Genomic DNA, 25000 nt, shown 5'->3' on the forward strand with positions numbered 1-25000 from the left:
GGCCCATTCTTCCTGTTCAGGCAATATTTGTTTAGCAGTTGCCAAACGATCTTGTGCCAGACCCCTGAAAATGGTAAAGACTGTGGTCCCCATCCTCTTGACGTTGTTATATATATCGCTCTTTGCAGAAACCATGGGTGTTAGGCGAGGTTCAGGGCTGAGGACTTCTGGGTATAACGTGAGGAGGTGTGGTAAGTATCAGTGGAAACGCTGATTTGGAGTTCAATGTTGGAAGGGGAAGGTTGAACAAGTGTCGATAGGAATGAGTCACCATTTACTAATCGTCAATGACCCACAACAACCTGAGGTGATATAGTGCAAGGAAATCTGCACCAGGTAGCGACAATGTTACATCGTCACCAAAGAATTTCGCTTGGGATCTGGCACTCCCAAACAATAGTGTGAGTGTCTCGTGCCCGTGGATAGTGATTTTAGATCCATTAGTAGTTACTGGGGGATCGTGAACAAGCTTAGAATGACCACGTTGTGTCCTGGAGAGTGACCTTGAAGAATCAAACGGCAATCACCACTGTCTACCAAAAAAACAAAAACCTGTACCTGCATCAAGTAAAAAGAAAGGTTTTGTGATAGGAGAGGCTACTGCTACAAGCAATAGCTTACTTGTACATATTCTATCCACAGACAACCATCCGCACATTTCCCTCGTAGCAGCCTAGAACCTGGAGTGGTATTAGAAGAACTGAGATTGATGTGCATCAGTAAGTGACTGGAGTTATTGTTGATTTTGGAGTGAGTGAGGGGCGACATGAGGGGAGGCATATCTCAAGGCAGGCATCAGTGTATTACCACATTCACATTGGCCTCTATCGGTGTTGAATAGTTGTTCTCTTTGTCATAAGTGGAGACTTTGTTAGATGTCTTGACGGGGGTTAAGTGCCAATACATTAGAGCATTGATTTTATGATCAGGTCCTTCACGGGCAAGGTATCTTTATCGGTGATGGCAGCACGAATTGTTTCAGGTAGGAATCGTACCTAAAGTGCAGTTAGCGTTCATTTTACTAACGATGATTTTTCAAAGTTGATATTAACTTTTATGTTTAAAATCTTTATTTACAGTTTAATATAGGAATATTAATTAAATGATGCTTTAAAAACAATTAATATTTCTATCACCTTATTTCAAAAGGCTATAAAATACGGAATAACTGGCAGATCCAGAAGGGGGGTCAGAGGGTTCTTGACTGAGATTTTTTATATACATGTGCATATAAATATAGATGAAGCCTAGACCAGGTCACAATTTTGGTTATAAGCACATTGGTTCCACAAGAAACCGTAAATGCCATGACTTATCTAATAAATGTAGATTTATACATTTGACTTATTTAGGCCTTTGTAAACACACACATGCTTCAATCGTTTGTTGAATATCCTGTGGTCACTAGATCTCGCTATAAAACATTGAACACGTTTGTATATCCAACTTAAATTTCTTTTTTTTTCAGCATGTAACAAGCAACGTATTAAGAACAGGCATGCATATATGAGGGAAATATGGGTTGAAATTTATGAATTTTACAGGAAAAAAGATCCTGTGCCAGTTGTTTATGTAATTCCCCAAAAGTGCCTGGATGCTCGGGCAACACAGTCGAAAATTGCCCATAGCAACGGTTGTTATGGACACTTGTTTGGGAGAGGCCCCTTATGTGTGTCAGTCATAGCTTTGCCAAATCAGCAGGTTTTTTTTTTTTTTTTTGACCGAACCAGAGGTTAATCTATTGCTTTATTATTTCAAAAGATTTATCATGAACCGCAAAATCACAGACTACTTATAAGAAGGGTATACTAAACTAAATTTGGCCTAGATCTAAATAATCATAAACGATTTAATATCAAATATTTAATTTACGAACCACTGATTTAGGGTTGCTCCTGTATTCCTCCTACAAACGTTGGAGATGAAAAAAAGTTCAATTAGCTAAAAAAAACTTTTTCAGCCAACTGAACAATTTGCCATATATACAAAAACTGTAACTCACAGTCACGCTAAAAAGCCCACACCACTTACATTTCAACATTCCTGGCTGAAAAAAATGTTCATGGAAGGAGGTCTATGCAAATTTTGAACTTTATTCAGATTGAAAGCGACCCATGGATGTAAATTTGATGGGCAACTTAGTGTCTCTGTGAAGGCTCCTTTTCAAAATCTAGAGAAGGTAATTTGAAAAGAGGGATTGCTGTGTAACTACAATAAATAATGATTTCACATCAACGATGCTAACCGAGGGTCAGTTGTAATTATTCAACTCCATACCAATGCATCAAATCTGCATTACAGAAGGTGAAAAAACAAATCCACGAGACGAATTTGCACGTGCTCAAGAAAAATACCTATTGTGTCTTGCTAATTGGACAACAAGGCCTACTGCTACAAGGCCATCACTAAGATAAGCTGGATTCATCTACCTAAGAAAAGAAAATAAGCAATATCATTGCTATGTTAGAGCAAAATTAGAATATTGATGGAATACTGCATGAACATTTGTCAAAGCTTTCAAAATTGCCAAATACACATAAAATACAATACATGAGGAAATCTTCCACGTAACTGGGAATTTATTGTATGCCAAAGTAAATTGATCATTACATGGCGATAATAAAGTTTATTCCCATATTATAGATGAAGTCACAGAAAACTAAACAAATCAAAAAGATCTTACTGTGTGTGTGCAGTATCAAAACATGATCTAAAACTATGGATGTTAGAATATTTTCGAGATTTTTTTGGATTTTAAGAATTTTTTTTAGACAATAGGCTGAGGCATAGCTGATGGGCTAATAGAGTCTGTCGCATCTGACAACCTTGATCTGGCTTACATATGAGAACAAGCATACGATGGCGCCCCTTCTATGTCATATGAACGCACACGAGTTTATTGGCATATAAAGGAAGTTTCTCCTAGGGCACTTTGCATTCATTGTCATGCCCACATGCTAATTATTACCATTGACAGAGGCAGTAGGCTACCACTAAAACAAAACATGATTGGCCTGATAAATTCTGTGCACTATTTTTTTTTTTTTTTTTTGATAACTCTCTGAAAATCAAAAGATTCTCTGAAACTGTGCTACATGTTTACTGCCCTCAAGCAAAGCATTACAAACTGGAGGGCCTGAGCAAAACTCGGTGGGCTTGCCATGCGTATCATAAATTGTTCCTGGAATCTTATTAGCATGTTGTAATTTGCATTAAGGCTATTTGGAATATGTTGTCTCACTCCAAATGGAGCCAGGAATCCTGGAACTGGGATAGTGAAATCAAAACTAGTGGCAAGAATTTGGAATATGCGTTAGCATTTATCAATTTAAAAAACGGCTTGGATTATGCTAAATCTCTTTCATCAAAGCTTGCAAAATCATGAACTGGGCATTCACTTAGTATATCACATGGTAGACAGTGTCACACAAAATTTCCAAAGATTCATGTTGAGTTTACCAGTGATACAACAATGAGGAGAAAGACATTGCAGAGCAAGTTGGATCAACTGAAACCATGCCACTCACAACTCAAGTGCAACGGCATCAGATTAACACTGAGGCAACCACATCACTTGAATACTTGAAGTGCAAAATGGCTATCCCACTCATTGAGAACATTCTCCAACAGGTGAAGCGTAGGTTTTCAGCAGATGAATGCCGGCCAGTTACTAGCATACTACATTTGGTCCAAATACTTGCAACAAGAGGTTTCAGTTTATTCGAAGACATCACCACGCAGGTACTGCACTGGAAATATGACCTGCCAAGTTGGCTTGCAATGAGCTCATATGGTGGGAAATGATGTGGTGTTCCTTCAAAGGCACACTTCCAGACACACTCATGGACGTGTAGTCGTATGCAGATGTAGATGCTTGGCCCAGCACATGTGCATTGTTGACCCTTGTGTGTTTTACCAGTCATATAAGCTGAAGCTGAAAAGACATTCTCAGTTAAAAGACTGTTGAAGACACACCTCAGGAATAGAATGAAAAACCCGCCAACTCTCAGCCCTCATTCTTATGAAAATCCAGTACAGCGTCCAACTAGAGTTGACGGGCATTGCTGATGACTTAATCAAAGCACACCCTAGGAAACTCTTCAACACCATCCTACTGTCAGAGTAACAGTTTGAATTGATTAATCACATAGAAGAAAAGCTAGAGAGATGTCCTATTTGTAGCAACTTTTAGTAATTTACCTTGATGATACACATCATCCTTGTCTCTTAAAAGTTCAAACTTTTTATGACAAAGTTCGAACATTTTGTCTATAATATCCTTGTGAAATTTCATAAACAATTAATTTGTGAAAACAGTATTAAATAGCTTTATTCTGGTGAATTCATATATGATCATTAATAATATCCATAACTTTAGGATTCACTGCCGGGCCAACGAATTTGAGAAATACAAGATAAAGTAAATCTTTAATTGTAAAAGAACCCCTAATTTAATTTTGGTTTCAGGGTCCCCTTTTGGTAATTACTTTAACTCAATATGTTTTGCTTTACACCACAAATATCAAATAAATTTGTCTGTTGTCAGATATCCAGTGAATTGCACTTTGAAAAAAAGGCTTACTACCATGCTCCTCAAATATGTGCAAACACCAGACAGAAATTTTCCTTTTTTATAGTTGGTGTCAGGAAAGAGGACACAGTATCTTTTTTTTCTTTTTTTTAATGATATTCAAACCAAACGTGGCTGTGCTCTTCAGGAGTGTTTCAGAAGTTATCTGAGAGACTTCAAAATACCAAAACTTTGATTGGCTCGCAACGCTCTCTAGTATTTATTCTACTTATAGGTCTGGCTAAATACTGGATCTGCCTTCAAAATGGGAAATATAATGAATCTCTGCATTATTGTTCTTTTGTTATCATTATTGGATACCTACTCTAGTATTTCATTTATTTCAATTGATGAAATACGGCTCGTATTTAGGCACCTCATTGTGAAAGAAGAAAAACAAATTACTGTCTATGATTAAATGCAGGAAAGAAACCAGAGAGTACCAGTCGTCTAACTTCTAGCGACATTCAGAAAAATAGTTGGCAAACAGCAGCTTACATATTATGAGAGTGTTGCCAAGTGCTTTTCCTATAAATGTTATACGAGTAAACATATCATTACAGGACTGATGATTTGAAACACGCATTTAAAGTCAGAAATGAAATATCCAGCTGAAGGCGGTACCAAGTAGATTGTGTTCAATGTATCATAATGTGGGAGACGTTTAGCAGTGCGAGGAAGATTGAGAGGTAGAAAAAAATTCCATACTGTTGCAGTGTACAAGTGTGTTTGAAACATGCAGTACAGCAGTCTACTTGAACAAATCAAGATTATTATAAAGATGGTTATCTAAGTAGCTAATATCCAATGTATAATGATGATAGCCAGACTATGGCTATTAAAGGAATACCTGCAAGGAATTATTAGGATGGTCAGATTCTTTCTATCAAAAGGCAACAGAGAGAGTTTTAATCATTCTTCATTCAGCATCAACAGAGGTAAAGAAAAGGTTAAAAAAAATTTAAGTGGGTGTGGAGAATGGGAGCTTGGAATGGGTTTCGGGACCATCGTGTTCATATGCCTGGTCATAATAAGAGAGTTCTCTGACCATAGTCAATATCACATTAATTGGCCATAATTGTAACAGTAGCCCCGCCCTTAATCACTATAATCTTCATACAGACATCCGGGTTAGGATAGGGAGATCATTGAGACGACACCTTTGTGTTAAGAAAATGGTCCCCTCACTTTTTAGCTTTTCTCATAGATATGTTGGAACTAATGGTGTTTTTCCTGTTGTTGAAGAGGCTCATTCTAAGCAGGAACACCGATATAAAGATTTGCACAGATAAAAAAAGTAGCCCCTTATAACCTCTAGGGAGGGATCTCGTTCTAGAACCTTCAGGCTTCACCAGAGTAGGCAAAATCACCAGGAATGTTAATTTCAAAGGACTATCCCAAATTTTTTTATACTTCATCGGAAGACTCCAAAGCACTGGGAAAGTTAATTACAATACAGTACTATGACCAGCGTGATGAAGTGCCAGGAACATGCAACACATATTGGAACCTCTGGGAATTCCAGAAGGATTGACCGGACATTTTTGTGATTTTAACTAACAAGGAAAAAGTACCAGTAATATTACTTTGACCTTGCTCTGCATACACAAACATTGGACCCTTTTAGTGGTATAATTTATACTTTCTCACAATAAACATCAATTTACAACACTTTACCACGATTCTAGGTTTTAACTGCATCAGAAGCTACAGGAGGCACCGGGAAGGCTAGATATGCCAAAGTACTAGGACTATGCAGCCTATGCAGGAACCTAACACGCTTAAATTAGGATTAACCAAGATTCTTTGGTTGCTTCTTAAGACCAAGTAAAAGCAACAGAAACGGAAATTACACAAAACGCCCAAGGCCCATGTTATCCTTGTATGAACAGTTTGCACTTCCTGGGCAACTACCCTGGCTTTTTCAAAACTAACAAAATTAAAGCATCGTTAACTACACTGCAGTACCAGCACCATTTTATACATGTAGGAACCTTCGAAGTATTTATCAGGATTATTCAAGTATTTTTCTGTCTTCACCAGGACAAGTATTAAGGCAATCTCATGGCTTCATTAAAAAGAGTGAAAGCTACAAGAAAATTTGCTGCATTGCACTAAAAGGCTCCGTCTACTCATGCAGATTATCTCGACTCTTAAGGATGGAATGACTAGATTTTTTCGTGGCTTCAGCATCATAGACAAAAGCAACAGTAAATGTCAATCCTTTCAGAGGCCATAAAAGATATAATTTAGGTGCTAATTGCACCTTATGAGTTATTTTTGAAAGAAAATCATACTCTTAGACGTATTTGAAGAAATGCTAATTGTAATTTGCAGTTTCAGAAACACATGTTCCACTTGGTGTGTAAACAAAAAAAGTTTAAAACAAACTTCCCAATCTACAAGAGCTAAGGGTATTTATAGTATGCTATTCATGAGAACTATAAAATGAAAAGTAACAATATATTACGTTCAATGTAAATAAAAGAGTGTTCTCACCAGTAAACTAATAAAGTTGAGTTAGCACTCATGTTCACACTTTTTTTAAAGATATATTGACAAGATTGGTGGTGATCTTGCGTTAAAGTTGAAGACATTTCCGTTCAATCAAATTATATATATATATATATATATATATATATATATATATATATATATATATATATATATATATATATATATATATATATATATATATATATATATATATATATATATATATATATATATTTATATATATATATATATATATATATATATATATATATATATATATCATTTATATACATATTTATATATATACATATATATATATATATATATATATATATATATATATATATATATATATATATATATATATATATATATATATTCATTTATATACATATATATATATATATATATATATATATATATATATATATATATATATATATATATATATATATCATTTATATACATATTTATATATATATATATATATATATATATATATATATATATAGATATCTGAGACAATTCTCTAGCAAAATAGAATTGTATTCTTATAACAAGACTTAAATAAATTCAAAATTTTTTTCTAAAAAAAAATATCTCAAATAAAGATAAACTTCAAATAGTTTGGCCAGCTATCACAATCATATAGTTCACATAACATATGATTGTTTATTTTACTGACCTCGTAATTCCCCCTCTGATACCCAAGTGTTATCTTCAAGATCGTATGTTTGATGGTTTTCTCACTTTTTGGGAGGCACTCGTTGACTACTTGTTCCTCACTTTCACTATAAATGTCCCTGCAGTTTGGTTTTGATATGCAGAGAGAGTTGATTCCATATAACTAGAAACGGATAAGCTTTCAACACTGTTCACTATGAGTGGCAGCCGTGCAACCTCTTATCTCCAACAGACTTTATCTCTTCCGCGTGATAAGGCATTCAGACGCCTTATCACTCTCCTCAGTGATAAAGGCTACATGTAACTGTAATTTTCAATTTACCCCTTCTCATGAATAGTATGCTTTTACTAAACGATTCTTGAGAAAGATAAAATTATTTTAGCTATTTTTTCATTGGTAATTGTCTTATTGAAGAGATGAGGGAGCTTTGGTCTAACCGCTATATGTTATCTACATCCCTGCGTATATTGTCACAAGTATTGTTGAGGAGGGTGAGGCATTGGGGGTGGTGGTGAGGAGGGCCAGCGTCATGATAAGAACTCTTTCAAGCAGAGCTGCTGATAAGTTTTTGTCTTACTGTTTGGTGAATGAGAAGCATTAAAAAAGAAATCTTGATTTGTTAGTAAGGTGAGAAATTACTGAAGATTTCGAATGTATTCAGAGTTTTGGATTACTTTTAATATAAAGTAATTTTTTTATAAATATCTTCTGAGATGAAGAGGGAGACTCCATGTCATTGTCTTAAGAGACCTTCATAAGGCTAAGAAGAAATAAAAGAAACTAATTATGATAACATAATTTTTTCCTTTTTTACACATTTGAAGAATACTCTATCTTTGTTTTGTCACTATCAGTTGACTGGGTTGCTATTTTTCCCCTTTTTTACACTAATCTGGATGACGTAACAGTTGAAGAATTGATCAAAGCAAAAACTCTAATAATGATTAATAGTAAAAAGTAAAATAAGTAGGCTTTAACTAAATTATATAAAAAACTGCATGAACATGGTTTAATGTAATAATGATAAAAATAAATGAACATATGATAATTGAATAAAAATAGTAATATCGTGTCTTACAATATATGATAGATACTAATTCGTTTACATCCATTAATGAACAAAAAGCTTTTATAGTATTTCATTTTTTTCTCCTTTTTCTTTAATTATGTAAATATGAAAATAATTTCTTTTGTAAAAAAATATTCAATCATTTCATATATCCTTTCAAAAATATACCTAAGAGAAGAAGTAAAATGCCTACTATATAATAAAGAACATAGTTGTTAACCAGTTGAGCAAAATATTTCGAACAAGTTAGCGATCACTTGGCAGGCGAATGCACTTGCTATTATATTTCAATCCATTTGAAAGCTGTACAGGATAGCTAATAGCATACCAGTATTTTGCGATTCCATGACACCGTTAGCCTACCACCAGTCGTATACTTTTACTTTTTATTGAATACGTAATCAGTGGAACTTTGCCGCAGCTGATATTGAAGGCATGTTATCAAAGTAAATCTTCCAAGCTATTTGAAGGTAACAAAATGAGTTAGGATTCTCTCCTGGGATTTCTCCCCTGATGCCGTGGTGTTTTCCTATGTTGCACCAGTGGAGCAGAAGATCTGTGCACACTGCTGAAACTTACTTTACCTTTTCATAAAAAAACTGCTTTACCATCATTGAATATGAGGGGTAATGTATACATATATTCAGGGGATAAAGAAATAGTAATTTCAAAGTACTTGGGGTATTTGCAGACTACAAATGAAGCATTTTGAGGGGTCTATTCTTTGATTTTCAGATTATGTTGACAAACCGTGTTTGCAAAACAGATAAATTAGGGTCATCATTTATGATGATTATTTCTCTGTGAACAACGGCAGTTATTTCATTAAGACAACAAGATATTCAGCATTAATGCTTGCTTTAAGACACACTGGCTGCAACGTCTAGCATAGTTCAGGAATGTTGAAATCACTGGCTACACATTCACTTCCACTTAATGCATAGCCTCTACAAAATTTACAACGCCTCCTGGTGGTAATAATAACTGTTAGATCTTTGCTCAGACACCCTCTTTAATGTTTCAAACGTTTCCAGAAGGCTAAAATCCCTCTGTACCCTACCACTGGAACTTACTGCCCAGCCTCTACTATGTTTAAAATACTTGTAAAAAGCTAAAATGAAAGGCTTGTAAGGACATCGTCTTACCCGCCGTGTTTCCTCCCCTGAACTCTTTTCTATATAATGTAAATTTATCCTTTATTTCACACGGTGGATTGTTGTACAATAATATTGCGCTCTTTGAGAGCTTTATATCCATGTATAATATTGAATATTTCATTTGGCTACCGCCTTGGCATTTTATATTTATATTTTAATCAAAACACAAATGATTGTGGTGGTTGGAAAGGTTTCCGTCCGCACTCTCTAATATAGTGACCGTTGCAATTTCAGTAAATTTTCAGTCTCTCCCTGCTCGTCTTGTTGTCCTGACAGGCTAAACCACAATGTGCACTTACTGCACAACATCTATAATGCATATAATTCTTCCAAAAGGCTAAAATCTCCTATTACCATACCACCTGCACTTACTACACATCATCTATTAGGCTTAATAAGCTTCTAGAATGCTGATATCAAATTTTATCCCCCAACCTGCACTTACTACACAGCATCTATTGGGCTTAAAAAGCTTCTAGAATCCTGAAATCACTGAGTGCATCATCAATTGCATTGTTAAATCTCCACTTGAATTCACTGCACCTAATTTTCCAGAAGCTTAACATTTACTATTATCATCATCATCATCATCATCATTATCATCATTATCAGGAGTAGTAGTAGTAGTAGTAGTAGCTAAGCTACATCCTCAGTGGGAAATAAAAAAAAATCTTATTAATTTACAATCACCATTGATGTTAACTTGCTATGAAAATGTAAAAAAAAAATGCTATAAGACCAATGGTTCTAACGTGGATAAATAGCCCATTGAGGAAGGAGATAAGGAAATGAATAAACTATATGAAAAGTGTTAAACATTTAAAGCAAAATATTTAAACAATAATCAAAAAAGGTCTTCCATAGATAAACTATGAAAAGAGGCTCATATGAAATTCTGAAGTTCTACCGATTCAACTACCCGAATAGAAAGATCATTCAACAACTTGGCCATACCAGGAACAAAGATTCTAGATTACAGTAAAGTATTGACTATCATCGTGAAAAAAACCTATTTATGAGAATTAACTTTATACCTAGTATTACGAAAAGGGTGGTTCTGTCTGGGAATGAATAAATGTAAAGGATGGTCAGAATTTTGAAAAACACTTATACAATATGCATAAGAAACTAATCGGAATACAGAGACAGATATTGATATATATATATATATATATATATATATATATATATATATATATATATATATATATATATATATATATATATATATATATTTATCTATATATCATGAATAAGAAATTTAATAGTATGGGAATCTGCAGCTGAAGACCAGATAGAAAAAACAATGCTGAAAACAAGGTAAAATGAGAGAAATAAAACACTTTTTCAGAATAGATTAATCAACAATAATCTCAAAAGAATTTCTCAACAAGCTAATTTTTTGTGCAATTAAAGGGGACTCGGACCTAATGTGTTTCTCAAAAGTAAATTTCTTGTTAAGAATCACTACTAAAATTTAAAAACTGTAAAGCATAGTTAAAGAAGAATTATTAATGCGAACATCCAGATGTTAAGCAGCAACTGTCCACAGACAACTTTTGATATTACTTTGAGATTTGTAGATTCAACTTCATACCCAATAATTTGCAACATTGTCTAATTGTGGCTAGATCTCTATTAATTGATTTAGCAACATCAGATCTACATTCAGGAAATTGAATTGATGCAAAGAGAGTAGCATCATCTGTGTATGCAACGAGCTTGTTTTCTAGGCCAAAACTACATTTCATTTGACGACTACATAATAGGAAAATCAGCCAAAAAGACTTCCCAGGTGAACACCGGATATAACATTCTTATACTCACGATGGTGGTCGCCACTACTCTTTACAAGCTATTACTTAGAAATTAGATAATGATGCTATGAAAAGACTAACCCACTCCCAACCCTTTAAGTTAAAAACAATGGCATCATAATTAATGCATATCCCCAATCAAGGCATTTCTCTATAGCTTTTGAGATTGTGAGAAGGGCATTACTTTCCACAAGGCCTTTATGAAAGATAAATTGCAAATTAAGGAATAGAGTATTGCCTTTGCCCATTTATATGGACGTTTTGCCAAAAGATTTTAAAACAAAACTTTAGATAATATGGGAGTTATAGGAAATGGTCCATAATCAGTTGGTCTTAAGCTACCACAAATACTATACATAATGGAGTAACATTACCAATTCTCCAACAAGTGCTAAAAGCTTCACTTCTTGCTACCTAACCATTGGGTTCTACATCTACATAAGTATCAAGGTCCGCCAAGAGAGATTTATTAACAGGAGATCGAAAAACTAGACTAGTTAATTGGGTATACCACCACATGCACTTTTTGCCTAGTTTTCGATGTCATGATGCCAGAAAACTTCAAATCATTCATTCATTTTCTACATACAATTAATGCCTAGTCTCTACAAGGTTTGAAATGCTTCCAGAAAGCTAAAATAAAAGGCAACATCACCACTTGCCCTTACTGCACGGACTTTAAACGTTTACAATGATTCACGAATGCTAAAATTATTAGGTGTTCAATTCCCAGAGAGCCTTTATATTGTGTATAACGCTCCAGAAGGTTAAAATTACTGGCCATAACACTATATGTACTCAGTGAAAGCCTTTAAAACGTTTCCAATTCTACTCACAAAACCTTGACAATGTTTATAATGCTTCCCAAAAGTTTACATCACTGGCTAAAACTAAACACACACTCATTGTATAGCCTCTATAAAGTTTAAAACGCTTGCAGAATTCTAAATCTTTGTTTTGACACTATCTACAACGTTTACAACGCTTCTAGAAGGTACAATTTACAGCCCACTCTTGGTTCAGACAACCTTGATAACGTTCAAAATGTTTCCATAAGGCTAAAATCTCTGTACTTACGCTTTTAAAAGGCTAAGATCTCTGACTAAACAAACACTTGCATATACTAAGGGATCTTTACAACGATTTTAACGGTTCAGAAAGCTAAAATTCCCATTTGCTTGAACCTAAAGGTCTGACTTGTACACACTGGCTCAATGATTTGCATGTTGATACAATGGTCCTAGGGCAGGGAAGAAAATATTTTTTTTTTCACAGAGATTTCCTTGGAGACCAAACATTATTTAACGCAAAATATGATTTTCCTTCGACCAAAAAATTTTTTTTTTTCACTCTGTTTGAAGAGTGAAAAGCTTTAGGAACATTGAAGAATGAGAAGTACCTATGACCATGATACTTATGAAAGAACCTTTCACTCTGGCAAAAACACTGGGAACTTCAATTACACCTGCTCTTCCAACATAACTCTCTGTGTGTGTTTGTGTGTTAATTTGTTTGTGTGTCGATTCCAGCTCCTGGGTACAGCTTGAGGATTAGATTTTCTAAAATTTGGTCGAACGTCCAGATAACTTGTATTTAGAATTTTTTTCGCACTCAAACTGGAGTGTTATTTATATTTCTTTTAATCAGCCTTTCTATTTCCTTTAAGAATGTTGAGTACACCAACGTACCAAGGACACTCTAGAAATCCTGAATGTTAAGCTTTTTAACTGACTTCTTCAGAACAACTTGGAGTAGCAGGAATTGTAATTACCCTATAGTACCAATACCAGAATCTGTCTACCCACACGGGAAATTTGGTCACTTTCGTTGTATATATTCAGGTTTTCTTCTTGGTGTTATTGGAACATGTAAAAGAATCAGAAACTCATACAAGATTTTTCAACCTTATCCATGGTTTCATTGCAGCAAACAAAAAAAAAAAAAAAAAAAAAACCTGGGACGTTAACATTGGAGTATGTATAAAAAGGGTTTGCTATTTTTCCCCTAAATTAATAGCAATATTTTTGGGTTTGACGATACTGTAGTGCTGCATATATTACAATTTCCTAATTTCACCCCCGAGTTACAATCCCAATATCCTACCCCTCCTTATCCCTTCTATTGCCACATCGGTGTTTGACAGTAGAATGTTCATTTTACATCAAAGAAATTTTCACAAATATCACATTTTATTTATTCCACGTTTTTAGTAGATTCTGAAATTCAAAGTAAGTTTATAACATGTTTTTTTTATACTTAGCGTAATTTATCCCAACTGGTGTTAAAGTATCTGAAAAGCTATAAGATTATGCAGTTTGCATGCAATAGAAATAAGATTCTATCATTGACTTCAATGGGTGTTGTTATTAAAATTAGATTTACCATCACTTATTTAGGGCATAAAGTAGCTATCATGAATATCTTAATAACAGCAACTAAAAAGCAGGCCATGAGATTTCTCGGGATGGTTTCATATATCCGTAGATTTGTACCCAATTTTTCAGAAATAAGCGCTCCCATAACTAATCATTTAAAGAAGGGACGAAGTTTTGTGTTTAATGAGGAATATGTAGAAGCTTTTCATGATTTAAAGGCTTTAATGCTGCACAAGCCATTATCAATGTTACTCATTTTAGCAAGGATTTTAATTTAGTGATAGATGCTAGTAACATTGGTATAGGATTAGTCTTGTTGTATAAAGTGAATGGGACGAAGCACTCAGTCGCATAGTATTCAAAGAAACTGAATAAAGCTCAATAATTTACTCAACTATTGAGAAGGCATTTTTTAGTTTAGTTTCATCCTTGTAGCACTTTGAGATTGATGTACATCGTAGTCCTGTTTGAACTGTGTATACAGATCACAATCCAATAGTTTCCTTAGAAAGATGTAAGAATAAGAATAATCCTCTCATGCATTGGAGATTAAAGCTACAAGATTATAATCTGAAGATAATTCATGCAAAAGGAAAGAATAATGTGATAGCTGATAGTCTTTCCAGAGATTTTTCAGGATAAGAATTTTTGTCTTCTTCAACAAATAGTGTATTTTTTTTTCTTTTTTCACTGAGTTTTGTGTTGAGGTAATGGAATGCGAAAGAAGAATATTTGGGTAGTGTTAATTTGAAGCTACATGCAAATATTCCTCAGTTCAGGGATGAATGCTTTTTTTCATAGCAGACATTTAAAGATAAGGGAAATCAGTAGATTTTCTTTTTATTTTCTTTTTGGGGAACGTATCATGGGTAAATACAGTACTTTTAAAAGGATATGCTATAAAAAACCAAAAACACCTATCCCCAAAGCGTGAGCGGCGAGACGAGATTCGACTACCATATGGTTTGGTCAAACCTGTCATCACTTCACTGTCGTCAGCATTTTGAAAGTAAACAGGGCCTCGACGAGAGCACCTGACGAGATTAGGGAACTATCCGGTTTTGACCAGGATTTCATTGTCTTAAAAAGTGGAGTAAGCATATTTTTAGAAACTGAGCATGAGGGATATTCGTGTTTATGAAATATGTCACCATGGGTGGACACGTGCTGCCCTTTTTTCACAACTTAACATATGGTTCAGATTGCATCAGTAATTTCTTCTAGAAACTTTTATGGCTTGATCAAAGTGGGCGTTTTTGAGGAAGCAAATAGAGACCCAAAATTGATTAAAAACCCCTTCTATGGAAATAACCACTGCCCACTTTAATTAACTCCGCCCATGCATGTGTATATAAACTTCAAGAAGAGATTATCCAGGGGAGATAAGACAGCATATAAAAAGGAGAGGAACTATATCCAAAAGATATGAGAACCAAGTCGTAATGATATAACAAGCAGAGAAACTAGAATTCTGACCAAGCTAGATTCTTATCTTCCCTTCAGAAAACAAACACCTATCTCTAAATCTGGTTATGGCTGACAACAGAAAAATTGAAGCAGCCAGCACTCTCTGGTTGTGATAAAAAATAGCCTACAATGCCTGCAGCCTGCCTCAGTTCAACTCTATCTTTCGAATTCCTGGAGAAGACTTTTGATGTCCCATCTTGATGCCACCCTTTCTGTTAAGTCTTCGAATCCGGTCATCATGCCAGTTTCATCTGAACTTTTGCCACACTTCTGCAACGTTCTCAAGCCTGAAATCTCCGTACTCATATCATCTCAGATGGTGTAGAAAACCATTCCTCAAGTATTTCTACCCTTCTGACTATCCCCTTTTCTATTGATGTTTTGATTGGTTTGATTTGTCATTTGAAGTAAACGATTCAGTAACATTGATTTTCTTTATATACATGTTTTTGAGTAAACATGTATTTTTTTCGTGAGTTTCTTTCTATATTAATTTTCCATTTTTTAATGGTAGTTGTTGGAAACATTTATTTCAATTATTGAAAGAACCTGTAACGATTTTAGGGTCGCAACAAACTGCAGCAGTATAAAGCTACTGTCCATACCCATCTACAAGGCTTTGCAGATCTTCATAGGATTAAATTTTAAGCTGATTCATCGCAAGCTTAAAAAGTTTAATGTGGAGAAGGATGGCATAGCAAAGGTCAAAGTGGAGCTAATGGCTACTTTACTTCCGGAGATTTGGAAAAAAACATTTTCCCATATTCCTTTAAAAAAAGACCGATAAGTCCCAGCCGTAGAGTCATAAGCACCCCATGAAGATTCATGCCTCACTTTCTTATTTCTACACTTGACATCAACTACACCCAATTTTCCTCTGACATGACAAGGGCAGCAACACTATCCCGCTCAATATGAGGCCATATCTCAGGGCTAGTCAAACTTAGGCTACACAGATAGATATGGCTTTTGGACACTGTACGAGGAAAGCAAAAGAGCTTGTAAAGAACATAGATCCAGGGGATCCTGTCAGTAAGGGGCTTCAGTTTGGTGTTGTCTCCATGTGTTTCTGGGTAAGTAGGACCTTTTCTCCAAAGGCACAGATCATAATGCCAAGGGATCTCTGTTGTTTAAGGATATCAAAAACTTCACACCCAAATTTTCATCGGCACAGGACCCTTGAACTCTTCTCCTTTGTAAGTATGTTGCTAGAAAAAGGAGTCATAGAAAGGTGTGTATTTTTAAGATTTCATTACAAAAAGGCTCACCAGAAAAGAGAGTGATCTACACGTTGTACAATACAATCAAAATGACAATCATATTGCATGGTTGCCCATTACTAATCAGAAGGGCTCAGACTTGTATTACTGATAAAAAAGACGCTGATTGGAATGCCCCTAAGTCTTACTATCATAAGAGTGTTTACATAGCAAGTGAAATAAGTGGTTCAACTTATGTGGCGTCAGAGAGTTCAGATCATAGGTTATTTAGATGACTGGCTTATTTGGACAGACACAAAAGAATTATGCCTCAAATACAAAAATAAAGTTCAGCAGGCTCTTCAAAATCTTGGCATCCTAATCAACTCACTAAATCAAGAATAATTTCAGGAACGATATCAAGTTGCTAGGTAACATATGTAATATGGGGAAAATCATATTAGCCATAACAGAAGCCTCACAGCAAAGAATTCTAAGCAAAGATATATATATATATATATATATATATATATATATATATATATATATATATATATATATATATATATATATATTTGATCAGGATGTAACCAGGGAAGATTTTACATCTTCAGTTTTTCTTGGTAGTTGACCAGTGTTAAAGAAAATATAGGAAGATTTCAATTGGGTGTGGAGAAAGACAGCTCTGATAGGGTTTTAAGACTACTAGGCTTAGGTATATGGTTTTTTTAAAAGAATTCTCAGGCCATGGACAATATCAAATTCATTTCATGTATTGGTCAAAATGGTCCTTAACCCTGAGTTGGTTAAGTTCTAAAGCGGGTACGCCATTACCAATGTGGTTCCATAAAGGAGACCTCAACTTTCGGACCATATAACTTCCTTATTAATAAATATAATTCAAATCCTTAAGTTTCTTATTTAACAATATTCATTCCTAAATATTATGTAAGGGGTAAATTAAAAATCAATCATCTTAAATATTTAATTCAGAAAATTTAGAGAAATAAGTATATAAAAGTTTAAATATATAAAAAATAATATCTAGAAAAAATTTACATTATACATAAGTAACTTTGGCGAAATGCATAATAAAGTTGAATGGCATGACAGCATTCAAGCCAATTTTTAAGGTCCTAGGCTGAAAAACACCAAATCTGTGACGGGTGAAAATGGGAACTGGCGTGGGACTCGATGATGGCACTGGGGTGGCACTCGTTGAAGGCACTGGCGTGGCACTTGTTGAAGGCAGTGCGGTAGCACTTCAAAAAGGCACTGGGGTGGCACTTGAAAAAGGCACTGGGGTGGCACTCTAAAAACACTCCAGTAGCACTAATTAATGGCACACTGGTGGAGATGGGGGCCTTCCCTGACGGGCTTCTGAACGCGGTCAAAGTCATGGGAGGATCATCTACATTGTTGTCGTCACCAACGTCGCATGGTACAGGTATCTTAACTTTCTTCATAGGGAATTGTATCCTCTTCTTACTTTGAAAATGAGAAGGAAGGTCAAATGGAGGCTCACTTTCTGAAGGGGTGTTAGATGGGGTTGAACATGAGAGTGCTGAGTGGAAAATATTGCTTACACTTCCCTGGTCGATGGTGACCACCTGGGGCACCTTACCCTATTTCTGATAAAAACAAGTGTCATCAGCACACTCAATATTATTAAAATCACTAAGAGATTTTTGCCAGCCTGAATTTTTTTTCCCTATATACTTGAACATCCGGCAGCCTAATACAAAGATGGCAACATCACTGCATAGCGACACTATTCACCAATGTTCAGTGAAAATCTCTTTAACTTTCATTAATATCACTATGAGATATTTAGTGAAATGTAAAAGTATACGAAATTGAAATTTCAATACAGTTTAGTAGTGTGGTACCAAAATTTAAACAAAAAAAAATTGACAGGCTACATCTCTGCGAGTATCTGAAGCTCCGACTTGTGCGTCCCACCCCTGTTGTATCATAACAAAGTCTTATGTGGCTCACCTTGAGAACAATGCCACAGACAAAGCAACAGGATAAAACCTGGGAAAAATTGCTTTTCGCCAGCGCCTGGTTCCAGATTTGCGGCCTGTTAACTTACCCAGTGTTAATTAATATGATTAAAATTCCATAATAGTTTAAGAGTTTCTTAAATTTTATTTTATCCAAGATTTCCATTACCATGATCTCCATAATAGATGCCTCATGGTCGGGTTTGGGAGATCATTGAGAAGAGATCATTGCGTTTGAAAAATGATCACCTAATTTAGCAAAATATCCCATAAAATGTGTTAAAACTCCTGGCACTCTACCTTATAAGGAAGAGACTCTGTCAAAGAATCACCTACCATACAAATGCTTTCATAGCCGAACCATTAGCTGTCTCTTGCCTTAAGAAGGGAAATTCTGTTCGAGAACTCTCATTTCATTTGTGCTGGCAAGAAAAGACCCATCCACTCAGAGATGTTTGGGTTTGAAAAGAAGGGCCTAATGATTAATACAGTCAAAGGCACTACTAAAAAGGGAGGTCAATTATACGACAACTTTAGCTTCAACAAAGGCATTTACATGATCGAGTAACATTACCAAATCTCCAACAAGTCTTAACCCTGGATAGGTACGGTGGGTCGTTTGCGACCCCGAGCGTCAAAAAAAAACAGGTTTTTCTCACGTGACTCACCCCTGTGACTGAATTTGTGGGTGATCGACCTGCAGGAGGTGTCTCCCCTACACGCTCTAGTAGTGTCCAGATGTGCATTGCTGTAGCTGTACTCCTTCCCCGATTTCTGAGACGTGTCGGGGTCGTTCGCGTCCGAGTTTACCCTTCTGAGGTAGTTTGCATAATTATCAAAGTTATTACGTATTATGAAATTGTCGTAGAATGATGCAACTTGTATAGGTTATCAGTTGTGGAAAGTCTTGGTGGATTGTTTGGCTACCATGTGCATGTTTTTTTTTTTTAGTTAAAATGTCGTTCATCACCACGAGGACCATTTTACCGCGAGTGCCCCTTTTTCATTTTTTTTCATTTTTTTGCCAAGTCATTTTTCCGTAAGATATTGCCAAATAGTGTCGTAAAACTTTTGCTTATTTAGTGTTGGAAAGTGTGTCTAGATGATCTGGCTACCCATGCATGACTTTGTTTTTGTCAGATACGACGTAGTTATTGGTATATTGGGTATTTAACTGCGGTTACCAATTTCTGTTTTTTTTTTCAATATTTGTAAAAATTACTACGTAGTAAGGAATTGCCGTATATTATTCATTTTTTTTTCATGTTTATGTGTTAGAAAGTAAGCCTTGATGGTTGGGCTAACACGTGCATGTCTTTTTTTTTATCTGAGATGTCGTATATTAGAATGTCGGGCATTTTACCGCGAGTGTCCCTTTTTAATTTTTTTTAATTTTTTTGCCAAGTCATTTTTCCGTAAGATATTGCGAAATAGTGTCGTAAAACTTTTGCTTTTTTAATGTTGGAAAGTGTGTCTAGATGATCTGGCTACCCATGCGTGATTTTGTTTTTGTCAGATACGATGTAGTTATTGGTATATTGGGTATTTAACTGCGGTTGCCAATTTCTGTTTTTTTTTCAATATTTGTAAAAATTTACTACGTAGTAAGGAATTGCCGTATATTATTGATTTTTTTTTCATGTTTATGTGTTAGAAAGTGTGCCTTGATGGTTGGGCTAACACGTGCATGTCTTTTTTTTTTATCTGAGATGCCGTATATTAGAATGTTGGGCATTTTTCCGCGAGTGCCCCTTTTTATTTGTTTTGCATTTTTTTGCTTAGTCATGTTACCGTAAGGAATTGGCAAGTAGTGTCGCAAAACTTATATTTTTATAGTGTTGGAAAGTGTTTCTAGATGATCTGGCTACCCATGCCTATTTTTTTTTTAGCCAGATATGGCGTATATATAAGTATGTGTTCGATTTTCCTGTGATTGCCATTTTTTCGTTTTTTCCCATTTCTTTCAAAATTACTACGTACTAAGGAACTATCACAGAGTAATATTTCATTTATATGTTTATTTGTCGGAAAATATGCCTTGATGGTTTGCCTAGCACGTGGCTGAAATTTTTTTTTTCTGAAATGCTGTATATTAGAATGGCCATTTTTCCACGAGTGCCCCTTTTTATTTGTTTTGCATTTTTTTGCTTAGTCATGTTACCGTAAGGAATTGGCAAGTAGTGTCGCAAAACTTATATTTTTATAGTGTTGGAAAGTGTTTCTAGATGATCTGGCTACCCATGCCTATCTTTTTTTTAGCCAGATATGGCGTATATATAGGTATGTGTTCGATTTTCCGGTGATTGCCATTTTTTCGTTTTTTCCCAATTCTTTCAAAATTACTACGTACTAAGGAACTATCACAGAGTAATGATTCCTCTAGATGTTTATTTGTCGGAAAATTTTGTTTACTTTTTTTTTGATTGAATATCATCAAATTTTTTTAGCTAAAATATTGTTTTACATTTTTTTTTTTCGATTTTATTTCCCTTCAAAAAAAATTTTTTGGGTCAGAATTTTAATTTTATAGTCGTAAAATAATCGACAATTATCCAGCAACCCACCATACAATTTTTATGCATATCCAATAATAATTAGATTAGTAAATAACACCTTGAAATTGACATACCCTTCCTACATTTCAGGGAGTCTGAGTCAGTGTGGTTGGCGGCCATTTTGTGGACATATCCGAAGCGTAAGCTGCCCTATCTATATATATTCTTGTTCCCTATAGAATTTGTGATATTTTGGTATATTTTTACCTGCATAAATATCATATTATATATTAAATATATGTATTTTTTTACGAAATTTCCAAGTACTCAAAAAATTACCTTTAGATATGGCCCCTGATATAAATGTAATTTACAAAATAATGAAGATTTTTTTACATATTTCTATTTTAGGATAACATATGTTTATTCCCTAAAAAAATTAGCCACTTCCTATTTCATTTGGGTACCCAAAAAAATTCATGAAATTTGGACAATTTTTTTTGGCCAAAAAAAGTTACCCTTTTTTTCTAATTTCAGATCTTCACCTCCATGGGTCTGACTTCATCCAAAATACATCAAGATGTGTCCTAAACATTCAAGAATCAATTCCTAAAAGGATTTGTGTATATATGTATAAACTTTTTTTTTATGAATTTTTATGTCAGGTCTTTTTTTTTTCTACTTAATTTTTTAAAATATTTATAATAAATAGTTTTTCTGCAGATGAGTAGTATTTATCTTTACAGTTGTTTTAAGCATTCATTGAAGTTTTTTTTGGCAAAAGAAAAAAGGAGGTTACTGCAAAAACTGATTTTTCAAGAATTTATTTTGGCGTCGGGGTCGTTCGCGTCCGAGTATACCCTTAAAGGGGTGTCCGAGGACCGTACCTATCCAGGGTTAAAAGGACATCTTGCTAACTAGAAGAAAATAACAGATAACTTTAGAGCTAAGAAATCTTCAGTTCTTATAAAAAAAGGAAAAATATAATTTTGGTCTATAATTCTGCAAGCATGGAGGTCCATCATGAGAGCTTTGATTTTAAAAGTTTAGGCTCAAGAAAACAGAAATAAGGAAGATCAAGTTTCTCATTAATCTGTTTACTATCAAGCACATCCGCCAAAAGGCTTGACTTTTTCTTTGGACAGTGACTGACAGAGCCACATGTATTAAGTAAAAGATGATGTCATGGGTAGATACAATATTATTGAACGAATATATCATTAAAGCAGAAAAATATACTCATTCTCAAAGTTTTTGCAGCAATACGAGATTCGACTATCATAATGTTGTTTCATATTTGTCATCTCACTCAGGTCAGCATTCTAGCAATAAACCGAGCCTCAATGAAGAGTGCGTGCAGCAATAAAGGAACCTTCTTTTTTTAACCAAGATGTCCTCTCTTTAGTCTGATAAACGGAGCTTCGAGGGATATCACTGTTGTTATGTCTTAAAATGAGGTCTAGAAAAATTTGTCTGAGAAGCCTCTCAGGCGTGATTGAACTGGGATATTTTGAGGAAACTAATCAGGACAAAGAATTGTAAAAAAAAAAATCCATATAGGGAAATGATTACTGTCCATCGTATATAGCTTCACTAATACATAAGTATATAAACTCCAAGAAGTGTTTGTGTGGAGGAGATAAGACATAAGAGAAACTATATCTGAACAAGATAGGAACCATATCATGATAAGATAAAGGCAAGAGAATATCAAAAGTCTGACAGTGAAAGTTTCCGACCTTCACTTAAAACTACAAGAGCCTATCTCCAAAATCCTTTTGTAGCTGAGTAGAGAAAAATTGAAGAAGCCATCCCTCCCTGCTTGTGATGGGAAGTAGCCAACACTATCTGCAGCCATGCCTTAGTTCTAAACTATCATCGAATTTTTGTAAAACCTATGATGTTTCATTTATATGTCACCCTTTTGTGACATCTTAGAATTCAATGTCATCGTTAAAGTTTCATCTGAACTTCAGCCACCCTTCTGCAACGTTCTCAAGGCTAAGGCCTCTCTACCATTATCATCCCAACAGCTGAAGAAAACTATTCTTTATACTAATTTCTCATATTTCATTGGTTGTTGTTGGAATATTTTATTTTAGATGTTAAAAAAAAACTGAAACTATTTCCAGATTATAACAGCTGGCTACCTTGCTATGATTTTCGACAATGGTACCAAGTGAAACTGGGAGAATATAGAAAGAAGACAAATGAGTGATATAAACACAAAATTTGATAGAAGTCAGGTAGGCATTTCGGGCATGATGGCGATGCTCTAAGCGAATGTGGTTTAAAGATAGGGGTGGAAATGCATGAGAGAGATGGAAGAGCAGCTGAGAGAGAAGAAAATGAGAGACAGCGAGAAGAAAATAACAGATATCATAATCTTGACTTAGAAATCACCCGATTGATGCAACAACTTCAAAATAGTCCACCATGTAACAGACCAGGAAGTAACGCTTCAGGCAGCAAACGAGGTAGTAATTCATCATTGAACAATGACTCAGATAATTTAGATAGGGATGCAGTGTTGAAATTGATGCCAAAATTTCATGAGGAAGATATAACATAATATTTCACCTCTTTTGAAAAGTTAAGAAACAGAGTAGGTTCTCCAAAAAATCAAGTGGATTTCTTATTTACAGTCATTCTTATGTGGTAGGGCCCTTTCTGTGTATACCTGTATGTCTGATTAGGAGAGGGAAGACCATGCTAATGTTAAAGAATCTGTTCTTGGTCCATAAAGGCTACTAGCAGAGGTGTGCCGTAATAAATTCAAAAGTTAGAGTGCTGATGAGAATAGTACATATGTAGAATATGGAAAGAAGTTAAAATATTCTATTTTTGTTAGGTAATATCCATTAAATTTCATAATTTTCATGATATCAGGAACAGATAACCTGTCCCTAGATATTAAGGTATTTATATAAAATAGACTAAAAAAATATTTTACATATATCTGTATCAAGAGTGTCAGCCAAGCTGAAATGTAGCTGTCAAGAAAAGCGATGTAGATAATAGTCATTGTAGAGGATTCCAGTATTAGTTACTGAGGAGGTTTAGGCACTAACATTCTGAATATGGATGAGCTACTCCAGTTATATGGAGAAGAAAACACACTGACAGAGATTTTTGAATAGGAGTTGGGGAATCTTTTGTCATTCTGTTTGCCCAAGTCAGTTAGCAAAAAGGAGATTATAGAACAATTAGCAATTCCTAGGAAGATCGAAATTTAATTTTGAAAACAGTATATGATGATGAAAAGCATTTACGGGTAAATAAAACTCACGAATGTCAAATTAATGGTAAACCTAATCAAGTAATTCCCTGGGTTTCGATGCATTACATTCCATCAGAGGGAGAGCCTTATGAAAATATAGTAATAGATATAGGCGAACCTTTGCATAGTAGTAAGGGAGTGTAAGTTAGTGTTACAAACACTGAAGAGGCTTTCTGACGAGAAAACTGCTAGTGATTTGAGCTCTCCGAAAGCCTTGTAAACGTTAGAGAGGCTGTGCAGGGAGTGAATGTGGTAGCGTAGCGTTTTAAACGTTGTAGAAGATCTGTAGTATGTGAAAAAATTGTGGTTTTAGGTTTCTGGAAGGATTTTTAACATTCTAGAGTCGGTCTTAGCAAAGATCTCTCAGTGATTTTAGTCTTTTCG

At 34.8% G+C, this 25000-nt stretch overlaps 1 protein-coding gene across 4 annotated transcripts in view; it reads right to left on the bottom strand.

Annotated features, from left to right (window-relative positions):
- Window positions 1–25000, bottom strand: part of LOC137633618 (uncharacterized) — an 871256-nt gene that overhangs the window by 93781 nt on the left and 752475 nt on the right. Inside the window, exon 1 of one of the 4 annotated variants that reach the window (XM_068365883.1) lies at window positions 7752–8047. The exons of the other annotated variants lie outside the window; for them this stretch is intronic. The gene's annotated coding sequence lies outside the window, so the exon portion shown is untranslated. Of the gene's footprint in view, window positions 1–7751; window positions 8048–25000 lie in introns of those variants that run through there. 4 annotated transcript variants of the gene reach the window in all.

The sequence above is a fragment of the Palaemon carinicauda genome, chromosome 43, assembly GCF_036898095.1.
Source record: "Palaemon carinicauda isolate YSFRI2023 chromosome 43, ASM3689809v2, whole genome shotgun sequence".
Classification (NCBI taxonomy): Eukaryota; Metazoa; Arthropoda; class Malacostraca; order Decapoda; family Palaemonidae; genus Palaemon; species Palaemon carinicauda.